This window comes from Scleropages formosus, chromosome 10 (genome assembly GCF_900964775.1).
Source record: "Scleropages formosus chromosome 10, fSclFor1.1, whole genome shotgun sequence".
Taxonomy (NCBI): Eukaryota; Metazoa; Chordata; class Actinopteri; order Osteoglossiformes; family Osteoglossidae; genus Scleropages; species Scleropages formosus.
The window spans coordinates 15462682-15479658 of NC_041815.1; positions in this window are offsets into that span (position 1 = coordinate 15462682).

A 16977-nucleotide genomic window follows, 5' to 3' on the forward strand; every position below is an offset into this window, starting at 1 on the left:
GCGTTAAGGCTGGAGCTAGGTTAGGGTTCGGCTCGGGCAGTGCTGGAGCCCGGCTAATGGTTTCAGCTTTTTGCGGGGCCGCGCTGTGGTGTGCGCGCAGCCAGAGTTCAGCTGGGAGCTAGGGTTAGGGCTGGAGATAGGCTCAAGGCTGGGCCTGGGCTATGGCCTGAGACAGCGTTAAGGCTGGAGCTAGGGTTAGGGTTCGGGCTACGGGCAAGTGCTGGAGCCCGGCTAATGGTTTCGCTTTTTGCGGGGGCCGGCGCTGTGGTGTGTGCGCCAGCAGCCAGGAGTTCAGCTGGGAGCTAGGGTTAGGGCTGGAGATAGGCTCAAGGCTGGGGCCTGGGCTATGGCCTGAGACAGCGTTAACGGCTGGAGCTAGGGTTAGGGTTCGGGCTGGGGCAAGTGCTGGAGCCCGGCTAATGGTTTCAGCTTTTTGCGGGGCCGGCGCTGTGGTGTGCACAGCAGCCAGAGTTCAGCTGGGAGCTAGGGTTAGGGCTGGAGATAGGGTCAAGGCTGGAGCCTGGGCTATGGCCTGAGACAGCGTTAAGGCTGGAGCTAGGGTTAGGGTTCGGGCAAGGGCAAGTGCTGGAGCCCGGCTAATGGTTTCAGCTTTTTGCGGGGCCGGCGCTGTGGTGTGCACAGCAGCCAGAGTTCAGCTGGGAGCTAGGGTTAGGGCTGGAGATAGGGTCAAGGCTGGAGCCTGGGCTATGGCCTGAGACAGCATTAAGGCTGGAGCTAGGGTTAGGGTTCGGGCAAGGGCAAGTGCTGGAGCCCGGCTAATGGTTTCAGCTTTTTGCGGGGCCGGCGCTGTGGTGTGCACAGCAGCCAGAGTTCAGCTGGGAGCTAGGGTTAGGGCTGGAGATAGGGTCAAGGCTGGAGCCTGGGCTATGGCCTGAGACAGCGTTAAGGCTGGAGCTAGGGTTAGGGTTCGGGCAAGGGCAAGTGCTGGAGCCCGGCTAATGGTTTCAGCTTTTTGCGGGGCCGGCGCTGTGGTGTGCACAGCAGCCAGAGTTCAGCTGGGAGCTAGGGTTAGGGCTGGAGATAGGGTCAAGGCTGGAGCCTGGGCTATGGCCTGAGACAGCGTTAAGGCTGGAGCTAGGGTTAGGGTTCGGGCAAGGGCAAGTGCTGGAGCCCGGCTAATGGTTTCAGCTTTTTGCGGGGCCGGCGCTGTGGTGTGCACAGCAGCCAGAGTTCAGCTGGGAGCTAGGGTTAGGGCTGGAGATAGGGTCAAGGCTGGAGCCTGGGCTATGGCCTGAGACAGCGTTAAGGCTGGAGCTAGGGTTAGGGTTCGGGCAAGGGCAAGTGCTGGAGCCCGGCTAATGGTTTCAGCTTTTTGCGGGGCCGGCGCTGTGGTGTGCACAGCAGCCAGAGTTCAGCTGGGAGCTAGGGTTAGGGCTGGAGATAGGGTCAAGGCTGGAGCCTGGGCTATGGCCTGAGACAGCGTTAAGGCTGGAGCTAGGGTTAGGGTTCGGGCAAGGGCAAGTGCTGGAGCCCGGCTAATGGTTTCAGCTTTTTGCGGGGCCGGCGCTGTGGTGTGCACAGCAGCCAGAGTTCAGCTGGGAGCTAGGGTTAGGGCTGGAGATAGGGTCAAGGCTGGAGCCTGGGCTATGGCCTGAGACAGCGTTAAGGCTGGAGCTAGGGTTAGGGTTCGGGCAAGGGCAAGTGCTGGAGCCCGGCTAATGGTTTCAGCTTTTTGCGGGGCCGGCGCTGTGGTGTGCACAGCAGCCAGAGTTCAGCTGGGAGCTAGGGTTAGGGCTGGAGATAGGGTCAAGGCTGGAGCCTGGGCTATGGCCTGAGACAGCGTTAAGGCTGGAGCTAGGGTTAGGGTTCGGGCAAGGGCAAGTGCTGGAGCCCGGCTAATGGTTTCAGCTTTTTGCGGGGCCGGCGCTGTGGTGTGCACAGCAGCCAGAGTTCAGCTGGGAGCTAGGGTTAGGGCTGGAGATAGGGTCAAGGCTGGAGCCTGGGCTATGGCCTGAGACAGCGTTAAGGCTGGAGCTAGGGTTAGGGTTCGGGCTAGGGCAAGTGCTGGAGCCCGGCTAATGGTTTCAGCTTTTTGCGGGGCCGGCGCTGTGGTGTGCACAGCAGCCAGAGTTCAGCTGGGAGCTAGGGTTAGGGCTGGAGATAGGGTCAAGGCTGGAGCCTGGGCTATGGCCTGAGACAGCGTTAAGGCTGGAGCTAGGGTTAGGGTTCGGGCAAGGGCAAGTGCTGGAGCCCGGCTAATGGTTTCAGCTTTTTGCGGGGCCGGCGCTGTGGTGTGCACAGCAGCCAGAGTTCAGCTGGGAGCTAGGGTTAGGGCTGGAGATAGGGTCAAGGCTGGAGCCTGGGCTATGGCCGGAGGCAGGGTTAAGGCTGGAGCTAGGGTTAGGGTTCGGGCAAGGGCAAGTGCTGGAGCCCGGCTAATGGTTTCAGCTTTTTGCGGGGCCGGCGCTGTGGTGTGCACAGCAGCCAGAGTTCAGCTGGGAGCTAGGGTTAGGGCTGGAGATAGGGTCAAGGCTGGAGCCTGGGCTATGGCCGGAGGCAGGGTTAAGGCTGGAGCTAGGGTTAGGGTTCGGGCAAGGGCAAGTGCTGGAGCCCGGCTAATGGTTTCAGCTTTTTGCGGGGCCGGCGCTGTGGTGTGCACAGCAGCCAGAGTTCAGCTGGGAGCTAGGGTTAGGGCTGGAGATAGGGTCAAGGCTGGAGCCTGGGCTATGGCCTGAGACAGCGTTAAGGCTGGAGCTAGGGTTAGGGTTCGGGCAAGGGCAAGTGCTGGAGCCCGGCTAATGGTTTCAGCTTTTTGCGGGGCCGGCGCTGTGGTGTGCACAGCAGCCAGAGTTCAGCTGGGAGCTAGGGTTAGGGCTGGAGATAGGGTCAAGGCTGGAGCCTGGGCTATGGCCTGAGACAGCGTTAAGGCTGGAGCTAGGGTTAGGGTTCGGGCAAGGGCAAGTGCTGGAGCCCGGCTAATGGTTTCAGCTTTTTGCGGGGCCGGCGCTGTGGTGTGCGCAGCAGCCAGAGTTCAGCTGGGAGCTAGGGTTAGGGCTGGAGATAGGGTCAAGGCTGGGGCCTGGGCTATGGCCTGAGACAGCGTTAAGGCTGGAGCTAGGGTTAGGGTTCGGGCAAGGGCAAGTGCTGGAGCCCGGCTAATGGTTTCAGCTTTTTGCGGGGCCGGCGCTGTGGTGTGCACAGCAGCCAGAGTTCAGCTGGGAGCTAGGGTTAGGGCTGGAGATAGGGTCAAGGCTGGAGCCTGGGCTACGGCCTGAGACAGCGTTAAGGCTGGAGCTAGGGTTAGGGTTCGGGCAAGGGCAAGTGCTGGAGCCCGGCTAATGGTTTCAGCTTTTTGCGGGGCCGGCGCTGTGGTGTGCACAGCAGCCAGAGTTCAGCTGGGAGCTAGGGTTAGGGCTGGAGATAGGGTCAAGGCTGGAGCCTGGGCTATGGCCTGAGACAGCGTTAAGGCTGGAGCTAGGGTTAGGGTTCGGGCAAGGGCAAGTGCTGGAGCCCGGCTAATGGTTTCAGCTTTTTGCGGGGCCGGCGCTGTGGTGTGCACAGCAGCCAGAGTTCAGCTGGGAGCTAGGGTTAGGGCTGGAGATAGGGTCAAGGCTGGAGCCTGGGCTATGGCCTGAGACAGCGTTAAGGCTGGAGCTAGGGTTAGGGTTCGGGCAAGGGCAAGTGCTGGAGCCCGGCTAATGGTTTCAGCTTTTTGCGGGGCCGGCGCTGTGGTGTGCACAGCAGCCAGAGTTCAGCTGGGAGCTAGGGTTAGGGCTGGAGATAGGGTCAAGGCTGGAGCCTGGGCTATGGCCTGAGACAGCGTTAAGGCTGGAGCTAGGGTTAGGGTTCGGGCAAGGGCAAGTGCTGGAGCCCGGCTAATGGTTTCAGCTTTTTGCGGGGCCGGCGCTGTGGTGTGCACAGCAGCCAGAGTTCAGCTGGGAGCTAGGGTTAGGGCTGGAGATAGGGTCAAGGCTGGAGCCTGGGCTATGGCCTGAGACAGCGTTAAGGCTGGAGCTAGGGTTAGGGTTCGGGCAAGGGCAAGTGCTGGAGCCCGGCTAATGGTTTCAGCTTTTTGCGGGGCCGGCGCTGTGGTGTGCACAGCAGCCAGAGTTCAGCTGGGAGCTAGGGTTAGGGCTGGAGATAGGGTCAAGGCTGGAGCCTGGGCTATGGCCTGAGACAGCGTTAAGGCTGGAGCTAGGGTTAGGGTTCGGGCAAGGGCAAGTGCTGGAGCCCGGCTAATGGTTTCAGCTTTTTGCGGGGCCGGCGCTGTGGTGTGCACAGCAGCCAGAGTTCAGCTGGGAGCTAGGGTTAGGGCTGGAGATAGGGTCAAGGCTGGAGCCTGGGCTATGGCCTGAGACAGCGTTAAGGCTGGAGCTAGGGTTAGGGTTCGGGCAAGGGCAAGTGCTGGAGCCCGGCTAATGGTTTCAGCTTTTTGCGGGGCCGGCGCTGTGGTGTGCACAGCAGCCAGAGTTCAGCTGGGAGCTAGGGTTAGGGCTGGAGATAGGGTCAAGGCTGGAGCCTGGGCTATGGCCTGAGACAGCGTTAAGGCTGGAGCTAGGGTTAGGGTTCGGGCAAGGGCAAGTGCTGGAGCCCGGCTAATGGTTTCAGCTTTTTGCGGGGCCGGCGCTGTGGTGTGCACAGCAGCCAGAGTTCAGCTGGGAGCTAGGGTTAGGGCTGGAGATAGGGTCAAGGCTGGAGCCTGGGCTATGGCCTGAGACAGCGTTAAGGCTGGAGCTAGGGTTAGGGTTCGGGCAAGGGCAAGTGCTGGAGCCCGGCTAATGGTTTCAGCTTTTTGCGGGGCCGGCGCTGTGGTGTGCGCAGCAGCCAGAGTTCAGCTGGGAGCTAGGGTTAGGGCTGGAGATAGGGTCAAGGCTGGAGCCTGGGCTATGGCCTGAGACAGCGTTAAGGCTGGAGCTAGGGTTAGGGTTCGGGCAAGGGCAAGTGCTGGAGCCCGGCTAATGGTTTCAGCTTTTTGCGGGGCCGGCGCTGTGGTGTGCACAGCAGCCAGAGTTCAGCTGGGAGCTAGGGTTAGGGCTGGAGATAGGGTCAAGGCTGGAGCCTGGGCTATGGCCTGAGACAGCGTTAAGGCTGGAGCTAGGGTTAGGGTTCGGGCAAGGGCAAGTGCTGGAGCCCGGCTAATGGTTTCAGCTTTTTGCGGGGCCGGCGCTGTGGTGTGCACAGCAGCCAGAGTTCAGCTGGGAGCTAGGGTTAGGGCTGGAGATAGGGTCAAGGCTGGAGCCTGGGCTATGGCCTGAGACAGCGTTAAGGCTGGAGCTAGGGTTAGGGTTCGGGCAAGGGCAAGTGCTGGAGCCCGGCTAATGGTTTCAGCTTTTTGCGGGGCCGGCGCTGTGGTGTGCACAGCAGCCAGAGTTCAGCTGGGAGCTAGGGTTAGGGCTGGAGATAGGGTCAAGGCTGGAGCCTGGGCTATGGCCTGAGACAGCGTTAAGGCTGGAGCTAGGGTTAGGGTTCGGGCAAGGGCAAGTGCTGGAGCCCGGCTAATGGTTTCAGCTTTTTGCGGGGCCGGCGCTGTGGTGTGCACAGCAGCCAGAGTTCAGCTGGGAGCTAGGGTTAGGGCTGGAGATAGGGTCAAGGCTGGAGCCTGGGCTATGGCCTGAGACAGCGTTAAGGCTGGAGCTAGGGTTAGGGTTCGGGCAAGGGCAAGTGCTGGAGCCCGGCTAATGGTTTCAGCTTTTTGCGGGGCCGGCGCTGTGGTGTGCACAGCAGCCAGAGTTCAGCTGGGAGCTAGGGTTAGGGCTGGAGATAGGGTCAAGGCTGGAGCCTGGGCTATGGCCTGAGACAGCGTTAAGGCTGGAGCTAGGGTTAGGGTTCGGGCAAGGGCAAGTGCTGGAGCCCGGCTAATGGTTTCAGCTTTTTGCGGGGCCGGCGCTGTGGTGTGCACAGCAGCCAGAGTTCAGCTGGGAGCTAGGGTTAGGGCTGGAGATAGGGTCAAGGCTGGAGCCTGGGCTATGGCCTGAGACAGCGTTAAGGCTGGAGCTAGGGTTAGGGTTCGGGCAAGGGCAAGTGCTGGAGCCCGGCTAATGGTTTCAGCTTTTTGCGGGGCCGGCGCTGTGGTGTGCACAGCAGCCAGAGTTCAGCTGGGAGCTAGGGTTAGGGCTGGAGATAGGGTCAAGGCTGGAGCCTGGGCTATGGCCTGAGACAGCGTTAAGGCTGGAGCTAGGGTTAGGGTTCGGGCAAGGGCAAGTGCTGGAGCCCGGCTAATGGTTTCAGCTTTTTGCGGGGCCGGCGCTGTGGTGTGCACAGCAGCCAGAGTTCAGCTGGGAGCTAGGGTTAGGGCTGGAGATAGGGTCAAGGCTGGAGCCTGGGCTATGGCCTGAGACAGCGTTAAGGCTGGAGCTAGGGTTAGGGTTCGGGCAAGGGCAAGTGCTGGAGCCCGGCTAATGGTTTCAGCTTTTTGCGGGGCCGGCGCTGTGGTGTGCACAGCAGCCAGAGTTCAGCTGGGAGCTAGGGTTAGGGCTGGAGATAGGGTCAAGGCTGGAGCCTGGGCTATGGCCTGAGACAGCGTTAAGGCTGGAGCTAGGGTTAGGGTTCGGGCAAGGGCAAGTGCTGGAGCCCGGCTAATGGTTTCAGCTTTTTGCGGGGCCGGCGCTGTGGTGTGCACAGCAGCCAGAGTTCAGCTGGGAGCTAGGGTTAGGGCTGGAGATAGGGTCAAGGCTGGAGCCTGGGCTATGGCCTGAGACAGCGTTAAGGCTGGAGCTAGGGTTAGGGTTCGGGCAAGGGCAAGTGCTGGAGCCCGGCTAATGGTTTCAGCTTTTTGCGGGGCCGGCGCTGTGGTGTGCACAGCAGCCAGAGTTCAGCTGGGAGCTAGGGTTAGGGCTGGAGATAGGGTCAAGGCTGGAGCCTGGGCTATGGCCTGAGACAGCGTTAAGGCTGGAGCTAGGGTTAGGGTTCGGGCAAGGGCAAGTGCTGGAGCCCGGCTAATGGTTTCAGCTTTTTGCGGGGCCGGCGCTGTGGTGTGCACAGCAGCCAGAGTTCAGCTGGGAGCTAGGGTTAGGGCTGGAGATAGGGTCAAGGCTGGAGCCTGGGCTATGGCCTGAGACAGGGTTAAGGCTGGAGCTAGGGTTAGGGTTCGGGCAAGGGCAAGTGCTGGAGCCCGGCTAATGGTTTCAGCTTTTTGCGGGGCCGGCGCTGTGGTGTGCACAGCAGCCAGAGTTCAGCTGGGAGCTAGGGTTAGGGCTGGAGATAGGGTCAAGGCTGGAGCCTGGGCTATGGCCTGAGACAGCGTTAAGGCTGGAGCTAGGGTTAGGGTTCGGGCAAGGGCAAGTGCTGGAGCCCGGCTAATGGTTTCAGCTTTTTGCGGGGCCGGCGCTGTGGTGTGCACAGCAGCCAGAGTTCAGCTGGGAGCTAGGGTTAGGGCTGGAGATAGGGTCAAGGCTGGAGCCTGGGCTATGGCCTGAGACAGGGTTAAGGCTGGAGCTAGGGTTAGGGTTCGGGCAAGGGCAAGTGCTGGAGCCCGGCTAATGGTTTCAGCTTTTTGCGGGGCCGGCGCTGTGGTGTGCACAGCAGCCAGAGTTCAGCTGGGAGCTAGGGTTAGGGCTGGAGATAGGGTCAAGGCTGGAGCCTGGGCTATGGCCTGAGACAGCGTTAAGGCTGGAGCTAGGGTTAGGGTTCGGGCAAGGGCAAGTGCTGGAGCCCGGCTAATGGTTTCAGCTTTTTGCGGGGCCGGCGCTGTGGTGTGCACAGCAGCCAGAGTTCAGCTGGGAGCTAGGGTTAGGGCTGGAGATAGGGTCAAGGCTGGAGCCTGGGCTATGGCCTGAGACAGCGTTAAGGCTGGAGCTAGGGTTAGGGTTCGGGCAAGGGCAAGTGCTGGAGCCCGGCTAATGGTTTCAGCTTTTTGCGGGGCCGGCGCTGTGGTGTGCACAGCAGCCAGAGTTCAGCTGGGAGCTAGGGTTAGGGCTGGAGATAGGGTCAAGGCTGGGGCCTGGGCTATGGCCTGAGACAGCGTTAAGGCTGGAGCTAGGGTTAGGGTTCGGGCAAGGGCAAGTGCTGGAGCCCGGCTAATGGTTTCAGCTTTTTGCGGGGCCGGCGCTGTGGTGTGCACAGCAGCCAGAGTTCAGCTGGGAGCTAGGGTTAGGGCTGGAGATAGGGTCAAGGCTGGAGCCTGGGCTATGGCCTGAGACAGCGTTAAGGCTGGAGCTAGGGTTAGGGTTCGGGCAAGGGCAAGTGCTGGAGCCCGGCTAATGGTTTCAGCTTTTTGCGGGGCCGGCGCTGTGGTGTGCACAGCAGCCAGAGTTCAGCTGGGAGCTAGGGTTAGGGCTGGAGATAGGGTCAAGGCTGGAGCCTGGGCTATGGCCTGAGACAGCGTTAAGGCTGGAGCTAGGGTTAGGGTTCGGGCAAGGGCAAGTGCTGGAGCCCGGCTAATGGTTTCAGCTTTTTGCGGGGCCGGCGCTGTGGTGTGCACAGCAGCCAGAGTTCAGCTGGGAGCTAGGGTTAGGGCTGGAGATAGGGTCAAGGCTGGAGCCTGGGCTATGGCCTGAGACAGCGTTAAGGCTGGAGCTAGGGTTAGGGTTCGGGCAAGGGCAAGTGCTGGAGCCCGGCTAATGGTTTCAGCTTTTTGCGGGGCCGGCGCTGTGGTGTGCACAGCAGCCAGAGTTCAGCTGGGAGCTAGGGTTAGGGCTGGAGATAGGGTCAAGGCTGGAGCCTGGGCTATGGCCTGAGACAGCGTTAAGGCTGGAGCTAGGGTTAGGGTTCGGGCAAGGGCAAGTGCTGGAGCCCGGCTAATGGTTTCAGCTTTTTGCGGGGCCGGCGCTGTGGTGTGCACAGCAGCCAGAGTTCAGCTGGGAGCTAGGGTTAGGGCTGGAGATAGGGTCAAGGCTGGAGCCTGGGCTACGGCCTGAGACAGCGTTAAGGCTGGAGCTAGGGTTAGGGTTCGGGCAAGGGCAAGTGCTGGAGCCCGGCTAATGGTTTCAGCTTTTTGCGGGGCCGGCGCTGTGGTGTGCACAGCAGCCAGAGTTCAGCTGGGAGCTAGGGTTAGGGCTGGAGATAGGGTCAAGGCTGGAGCCTGGGCTATGGCCTGAGACAGCGTTAAGGCTGGAGCTAGGGTTAGGGTTCGGGCAAGGGCAAGTGCTGGAGCCCGGCTAATGGTTTCAGCTTTTTGCGGGGCCGGCGCTGTGGTGTGCACAGCAGCCAGAGTTCAGCTGGGAGCTAGGGTTAGGGCTGGAGATAGGGTCAAGGCTGGAGCCTGGGCTATGGCCTGAGACAGCGTTAAGGCTGGAGCTAGGGTTAGGGTTCGGGCAAGGGCAAGTGCTGGAGCCCGGCTAATGGTTTCAGCTTTTTGCGGGGCCGGCGCTGTGGTGTGCACAGCAGCCAGAGTTCAGCTGGGAGCTAGGGTTAGGGCTGGAGATAGGGTCAAGGCTGGAGCCTGGGCTATGGCCTGAGACAGCGTTAAGGCTGGAGCTAGGGTTAGGGTTCGGGCAAGGGCAAGTGCTGGAGCCCGGCTAATGGTTTCAGCTTTTTGCGGGGCCGGCGCTGTGGTGTGCACAGCAGCCAGAGTTCAGCTGGGAGCTAGGGTTAGGGCTGGAGATAGGGTCAAGGCTGGAGCCTGGGCTATGGCCTGAGACAGCGTTAAGGCTGGAGCTAGGGTTAGGGTTCGGGCAAGGGCAAGTGCTGGAGCCCGGCTAATGGTTTCAGCTTTTTGCGGGGCCGGCGCTGTGGTGTGCACAGCAGCCAGAGTTCAGCTGGGAGCTAGGGTTAGGGCTGGAGATCGGGTCAAGGCTGGAGCCTGGGCTATGGCCTGAGACAGCGTTAAGGCTGGAGCTAGGGTTAGGGTTCGGGCAAGGGCAAGTGCTGGAGCCCGGCTAATGGTTTCAGCTTTTTGCGGGGCCGGCGCTGTGGTGTGCACAGCAGCCAGAGTTCAGCGGGGAGCTAGGGTTAGGGCTGGAGATAGGGTCAAGGCTGGAGCCTGGGCTATGGCCTGAGACAGCGTTAAGGCTGGAGCTAGGGTTAGGGTTCGGGCAAGGGCAAGTGCTGGAGCCCGGCTAATGGTTTCAGCTTTTTGCGGGGCCGGCGCTGTGGTGTGCACAGCAGCCAGAGTTCAGCTGGGAGCTAGGGTTAGGGCTGGAGATAGGGTCAAGGCTGGAGCCTGGGCTATGGCCTGAGACAGCGTTAAGGCTGGAGCTAGGGTTAGGGTTCGGGCAAGGGCAAGTGCTGGAGCCCGGCTAATGGTTTCAGCTTTTTGCGGGGCCGGCGCTGTGGTGTGCACAGCAGCCAGAGTTCAGCTGGGAGCTAGGGTTAGGGCTGGAGATAGGGTCAAGGCTGGAGCCTGGGCTATGGCCTGAGACAGCGTTAAGGCTGGAGCTAGGGTTAGGGTTCGGGCAAGGGCAAGTGCTGGAGCCCGGCTAATGGTTTCAGCTTTTTGCGGGGCCGGCGCTGTGGTGTGCACAGCAGCCAGAGTTCAGCTGGGAGCTAGGGTTAGGGCTGGAGATAGGGTCAAGGCTGGAGCCTGGGCTATGGCCTGAGACAGCGTTAAGGCTGGAGCTAGGGTTAGGGTTCGGGCAAGGGCAAGTGCTGGAGCCCGGCTAATGGTTTCAGCTTTTTGCGGGGCCGGCGCTGTGGTGTGCACAGCAGCCAGAGTTCAGCTGGGAGCTAGGGTTAGGGCTGGAGATAGGGTCAAGGCTGGAGCCTGGGCTACGGCCTGAGACAGCGTTAAGGCTGGAGCGAGGGTTAGGGTTCGGGCAAGGGCAAGTGCTGGAGCCCGGCTAATGGTTTCAGCTTTTTGCGGGGCCGGCGCTGTGGTGTGCACAGCAGCCAGAGTTCAGCTGGGAGCTAGGGTTAGGGCTGGAGATAGGGTCAAGGCTGGAGCCTGGGCTATGGCCTGAGACAGCGTTAAGGCTGGAGCTAGGGTTAGGGTTCGGGCAAGGGCAAGTGCTGGAGCCCGGCTAATGGTTTCAGCTTTTTGCGGGGCCGGCGCTGTGGTGTGCACAGCAGCCAGAGTTCAGCTGGGAGCTAGGGTTAGGGCTGGAGATAGGGTCAAGGCTGGAGCCTGGGCTATGGCCTGAGACAGCGTTAAGGCTGGAGCTAGGGTTAGGGTTCGGGCAAGGGCAAGTGCTGGAGCCCGGCTAATGGTTTCAGCTTTTTGCGGGGCCGGCGCTGTGGTGTGCACAGCAGCCAGAGTTCAGCTGGGAGCTAGGGTTAGGGCTGGAGATAGGCTCAAGGCTGGAGCCTGGGCTATGGCCTGAGACAGCGTTAAGGCTGGAGCTAGGGTTAGGGTTCGGGCAAGGGCAAGTGCTGGAGCCCGGCTAATGGTTTCAGCTTTTTGCGGGGCCGGCGCTGTGGTGTGCGCAGCAGCCAGAGTTCAGCTGGGAGCTAGGGTTAGGGCTGGAGATAGGGTCAAGGCTGGAGCCTGGGCTATGGCCTGAGACAGCGTTAAGGCTGGAGCTAGGGTTAGGGTTCGGGCAAGGGCAAGTGCTGGAGCCCGGCTAATGGTTTCAGCTTTTTGCGGGGCCGGCGCTGTGGTGTGCACAGCAGCCAGAGTTCAGCTGGGAGCTAGGGTTAGGGCTGGAGATAGGGTCAAGGCTGGAGCCTGGGCTATGGCCTGAGACAGCGTTAAGGCTGGAGCTAGGGTTAGGGTTCGGGCAAGGGCAAGTGCTGGAGCCCGGCTAATGGTTTCAGCTTTTTGCGGGGCCGGCGCTGTGGTGTGCACAGCAGCCAGAGTTCAGCTGGGAGCTAGGGTTAGGGCTGGAGATAGGGTCAAGGCTGGAGCCTGGGCTATGGCCTGAGACAGCGTTAAGGCTGGAGCTAGGGTTAGGGTTCGGGCAAGGGCAAGTGCTGGAGCCCGGCTAATGGTTTCAGCTTTTTGCGGGGCCGGCGCTGTGGTGTGCACAGCAGCCAGAGTTCAGCTGGGAGCTAGGGTTAGGGCTGGAGATAGGGTCAAGGCTGGAGCCTGGGCTATGGCCTGAGACAGCGTTAAGGCTGGAGCTAGGGTTAGGGTTCGGGCAAGGGCAAGTGCTGGAGCCCGGCTAATGGTTTCAGCTTTTTGCGGGGCCGGCGCTGTGGTGTGCACAGCAGCCAGAGTTCAGCTGGGAGCTAGGGTTAGGGCTGGAGATAGGGTCAAGGCTGGAGCCTGGGCTATGGCCTGAGACAGCGTTAAGGCTGGAGCTAGGGTTAGGGTTCGGGCAAGGGCAAGTGCTGGAGCCCGGCTAATGGTTTCAGCTTTTTGCGGGGCCGGCGCTGTGGTGTGCACAGCAGCCAGAGTTCAGCTGGGAGCTAGGGTTAGGGCTGGAGATAGGGTCAAGGCTGGAGCCTGGGCTATGGCCTGAGACAGCGTTAAGGCTGGAGCTAGGGTTAGGGTTCGGGCAAGGGCAAGTGCTGGAGCCCGGCTAATGGTTTCAGCTTTTTGCGGGGCCGGCGCTGTGGTGTGCACAGCAGCCAGAGTTCAGCTGGGAGCTAGGGTTAGGGCTGGAGATAGGGTCAAGGCTGGAGCCTGGGCTATGGCCTGAGACAGCGTTAAGGCTGGAGCTAGGGTTAGGGTTCGGGCAAGGGCAAGTGCTGGAGCCCGGCTAATGGTTTCAGCTTTTTGCGGGGCCGGCGCTGTGGTGTGCACAGCAGCCAGAGTTCAGCTGGGAGCTAGGGTTAGGGCTGGAGATAGGGTCAAGGCTGGAGCCTGGGCTATGGCCTGAGACAGCGTTAAGGCTGGAGCTAGGGTTAGGGTTCGGGCAAGGGCAAGTGCTGGAGCCCGGCTAATGGTTTCAGCTTTTTGCGGGGCCGGCGCTGTGGTGTGCACAGCAGCCAGAGTTCAGCTGGGAGCTAGGGTTAGGGCTGGAGATAGGGTCAAGGCTGGAGCCTGGGCTATGGCCTGAGACAGCGTTAAGGCTGGAGCTAGGGTTAGGGTTCGGGCAAGGGCAAGTGCTGGAGCCCGGCTAATGGTTTCAGCTTTTTGCGGGGCCGGCGCTGTGGTGTGCACAGCAGCCAGAGTTCAGCTGGGAGCTAGGGTTAGGGCTGGAGATAGGGTCAAGGCTGGAGCCTGGGCTATGGCCTGAGACAGCGTTAAGGCTGGAGCTAGGGTTAGGGTTCGGGCAAGGGCAAGTGCTGGAGCCCGGCTAATGGTTTCAGCTTTTTGCGGGGCCGGCGCTGTGGTGTGCACAGCAGCCAGAGTTCAGCTGGGAGCTAGGGTTAGGGCTGGAGATAGGGTCAAGGCTGGAGCCTGGGCTACGGCCTGAGACAGCATTAAGGCTGGAGCTAGGGTTAGGGTTCGGGCAAGGGCAAGTGCTGGAGCCCGGCTAATGGTTTCAGCTTTTTGCGGGGCCGGCGCTGTGGTGTGCACAGCAGCCAGAGTTCAGCTGGGAGCTAGGGTTAGGGCTGGAGATAGGGTCAAGGCTGGAGCCTGGGCTATGGCCTGAGACAGCGTTAAGGCTGGAGCTAGGGTTAGGGTTCGGGCAAGGGCAAGTGCTGGAGCCCGGCTAATGGTTTCAGCTTTTTGCGGGGCCGGCGCTGTGGTGTGCACAGCAGCCAGAGTTCAGCTGGGAGCTAGGGTTAGGGCTGGAGATAGGGTCAAGGCTGGAGCCTGGGCTATGGCCTGAGACAGCGTTAAGGCTGGAGCTAGGGTTAGGGTTCGGGCAAGGGCAAGTGCTGGAGCCCGGCTAATGGTTTCAGCTTTTTGCGGGGCCGGCGCTGTGGTGTGCACAGCAGCCAGAGTTCAGCTGGGAGCTAGGGTTAGGGCTGGAGATAGGGTCAAGGCTGGAGCCTGGGCTATGGCCTGAGACAGCGTTAAGGCTGGAGCTAGGGTTAGGGTTCGGGCAAGGGCAAGTGCTGGAGCCCGGCTAATGGTTTCAGCTTTTTGCGGGGCCGGCGCTGTGGTGTGCACAGCAGCCAGAGTTCAGCTGGGAGCTAGGGTTAGGGCTGGAGATAGGGTCAAGGCTGGAGCCTGGGCTACGGCCTGAGACAGCGTTAAGGCTGGAGCTAGGGTTAGGGTTCGGGCAAGGGCAAGTGCTGGAGCCCGGCTAATGGTTTCAGCTTTTTGCGGGGCCGGCGCTGTGGTGTGCACAGCAGCCAGAGTTCAGCTGGGAGCTAGGGTTAGGGCTGGAGATAGGGTCAAGGCTGGAGCCTGGGCTATGGCCTGAGACAGCGTTAAGGCTGGAGCTAGGGTTAGGGTTCGGGCAAGGGCAAGTGCTGGAGCCCGGCTAATGGTTTCAGCTTTTTGCGGGGCCGGCGCTGTGGTGTGCACAGCAGCCAGAGTTCAGCTGGGAGCTAGGGTTAGGGCTGGAGATAGGGTCAAGGCTGGAGCCTGGGCTATGGCCTGAGACAGCGTTAAGGCTGGAGCTAGGGTTAGGGTTCGGGCAAGGGCAAGTGCTGGAGCCCGGCTAATGGTTTCAGCTTTTTGCGGGGCCGGCGCTGTGGTGTGCACAGCAGCCAGAGTTCAGCTGGGAGCTAGGGTTAGGGCTGGAGATAGGGTCAAGGCTGGAGCCTGGGCTACGGCCTGAGACAGCGTTAAGGCTGGAGCTAGGGTTAGGGTTCGGGCAAGGGCAAGTGCTGGAGCCCGGCTAATGGTTTCAGCTTTTTGCGGGGCCGGCGCTGTGGTGTGCACAGCAGCCAGAGTTCAGCTGGGAGCTAGGGTTAGGGCTGGAGATAGGGTCAAGGCTGGAGCCTGGGCTACGGCCTGAGACAGCGTTAAGGCTGGAGCTAGGGTTAGGGTTCGGGCAAGGGCAAGTGCTGGAGCCCGGCTAATGGTTTCAGCTTTTTGCGGGGCCGGCGCTGTGGTGTGCACAGCAGCCAGAGTTCAGCTGGGAGCTAGGGTTAGGGCTGGAGATAGGGTCAAGGCTGGAGCCTGGGCTATGGCCTGAGACAGCGTTAAGGCTGGAGCTAGGGTTAGGGTTCGGGCAAGGGCAAGTGCTGGAGCCCGGCTAATGGTTTCAGCTTTTTGCGGGGCCGGCGCTGTGGTGTGCACAGCAGCCAGAGTTCAGCTGGGAGCTAGGGTTAGGGCTGGAGATAGGGTCAAGGCTGGAGCCTGGGCTATGGCCTGAGACAGCGTTAAGGCTGGAGCTAGGGTTAGGGTTCGGGCAAGGGCAAGTGCTGGAGCCCGGCTAATGGTTTCAGCTTTTTGCGGGGCCGGCGCTGTGGTGTGCACAGCAGCCAGAGTTCAGCTGGGAGCTAGGGTTAGGGCTGGAGATAGGGTCAAGGCTGGAGCCTGGGCTATGGCCTGAGACAGCGTTAAGGCTGGAGCTAGGGTTAGGGTTCGGGCAAGGGCAAGTGCTGGAGCCCGGCTAATGGTTTCAGCTTTTTGCGGGGCCGGCGCTGTGGTGTGCGCAGCAGCCAGAGTTCAGCTGGGAGCTAGGGTTAGGGCTGGAGATAGGGTCAAGGCTGGAGCCTGGGCTATGGCCTGAGACAGCGTTAAGGCTGGAGCTAGGGTTAGGGTTCGGGCAAGGGCAAGTGCTGGAGCCCGGCTAATGGTTTCAGCTTTTTGCGGGGCCGGCGCTGTGGTGTGCACAGCAGCCAGAGTTCAGCTGGGAGCTAGGGTTAGGGCTGGAGATAGGGTCAAGGCTGGAGCCTGGGCTATGGCCTGAGACAGCGTTAAGGCTGGAGCTAGGGTTAGGGTTCGGGCAAGGGCAAGTGCTGGAGCCCGGCTAATGGTTTCAGCTTTTTGCGGGGCCGGCGCTGTGGTGTGCACAGCAGCCAGAGTTCAGCTGGGAGCTAGGGTTAGGGCTGGAGATAGGGTCAAGGCTGGAGCCTGGGCTATGGCCTGAGACAGCGTTAAGGCTGGAGCTAGGGTTAGGGTTCGGGCAAGGGCAAGTGCTGGAGCCCGGCTAATGGTTTCAGCTTTTTGCGGGGCCGGCGCTGTGGTGTGCACAGCAGCCAGAGTTCAGCTGGGAGCTAGGGTTAGGGCTGGAGATAGGGTCAAGGCTGGAGCCTGGGCTACGGCCGGAGGCAGCGTTAAGGCTGGAGCTAGGGTTAGGGTTCGGGCAAGGGCAAGTGCTGGAGCCCGGCTAATGGTTTCAGCTTTTTGCGGGGCCGGCGCTGTGGTGTGCGCAGCAGCCAGAGTTCAGCTGGGAGCTAGGGTTAGGGCTGGAGATAGGGTCAAGGCTGGAGCCTGGGCTACGGCCTGAGACAGCGTTAAGGCTGGAGCTAGGGTTAGGGTTCGGGCAAGGGCAAGTGCTGGAGCCCGGCTAATGGTTTCAGCTTTTTGCGGGGCCGGCGCTGTGGTGTGCACAGCAGCCAGAGTTCAGCTGGGAGCTAGGGTTAGGGCTGGAGATAGGGTCAAGGCTGGAGCCTGGGCTATGGCCTGAGACAGCGTTAAGGCTGGAGCTAGGGTTAGGGTTCGGGCAAGGGCAAGTGCTGGAGCCCGGCTAATGGTTTCAGCTTTTTGCGGGGCCGGCGCTGTGGTGTGCACAGCAGCCAGAGTTCAGCTGGGAGCTAGGGTTAGGGCTGGAGATAGGGTCAAGGCTGGAGCCTGGGCTACGGCCTGAGACAGCGTTAAGGCTGGAGCTAGGGTTAGGGTTCGGGCAAGGGCAAGTGCTGGAGCCCGGCTAATGGTTTCAGCTTTTTGCGGGGCCGGCGCTGTGGTGTGCACAGCAGCCAGAGTTCAGCTGGGAGCTAGGGTTAGGGCTGGAGATAGGGTCAAGGCTGGAGCCTGGGCTATGGCCTGAGACAGCGTTAAGGCTGGAGCTAGGGTTAGGGTTCGGGCAAGGGCAAGTGCTGGAGCCCGGCTAATGGTTTCAGCTTTTTGCGGGGCCGGCGCTGTGGTGTGCACAGCAGCCAGAGTTCAGCTGGGAGCTAGGGTTAGGGCTGGAGATAGGGTCAAGGCTGGAGCCTGGGCTATGGCCTGAGACAGCGTTAAGGCTGGAGTACTCACGCACCCGGCGCGTTTGGATTTCTTAATTAAAGTTCACATTTTATTTAAGAACTTAAACATGTATACTTTGCAGTACATTTATAATTCAAAGCACAGTACATAGCAACTTAAATGGAGCCTCTGCGCTCGCCTGCTTTGAAACTCGACCGCCTTGAAACTCGTACTCATCGGAGCTGGCCAATCCCGCTGAGGCACCACGTCCCCGTCGCGCTGTG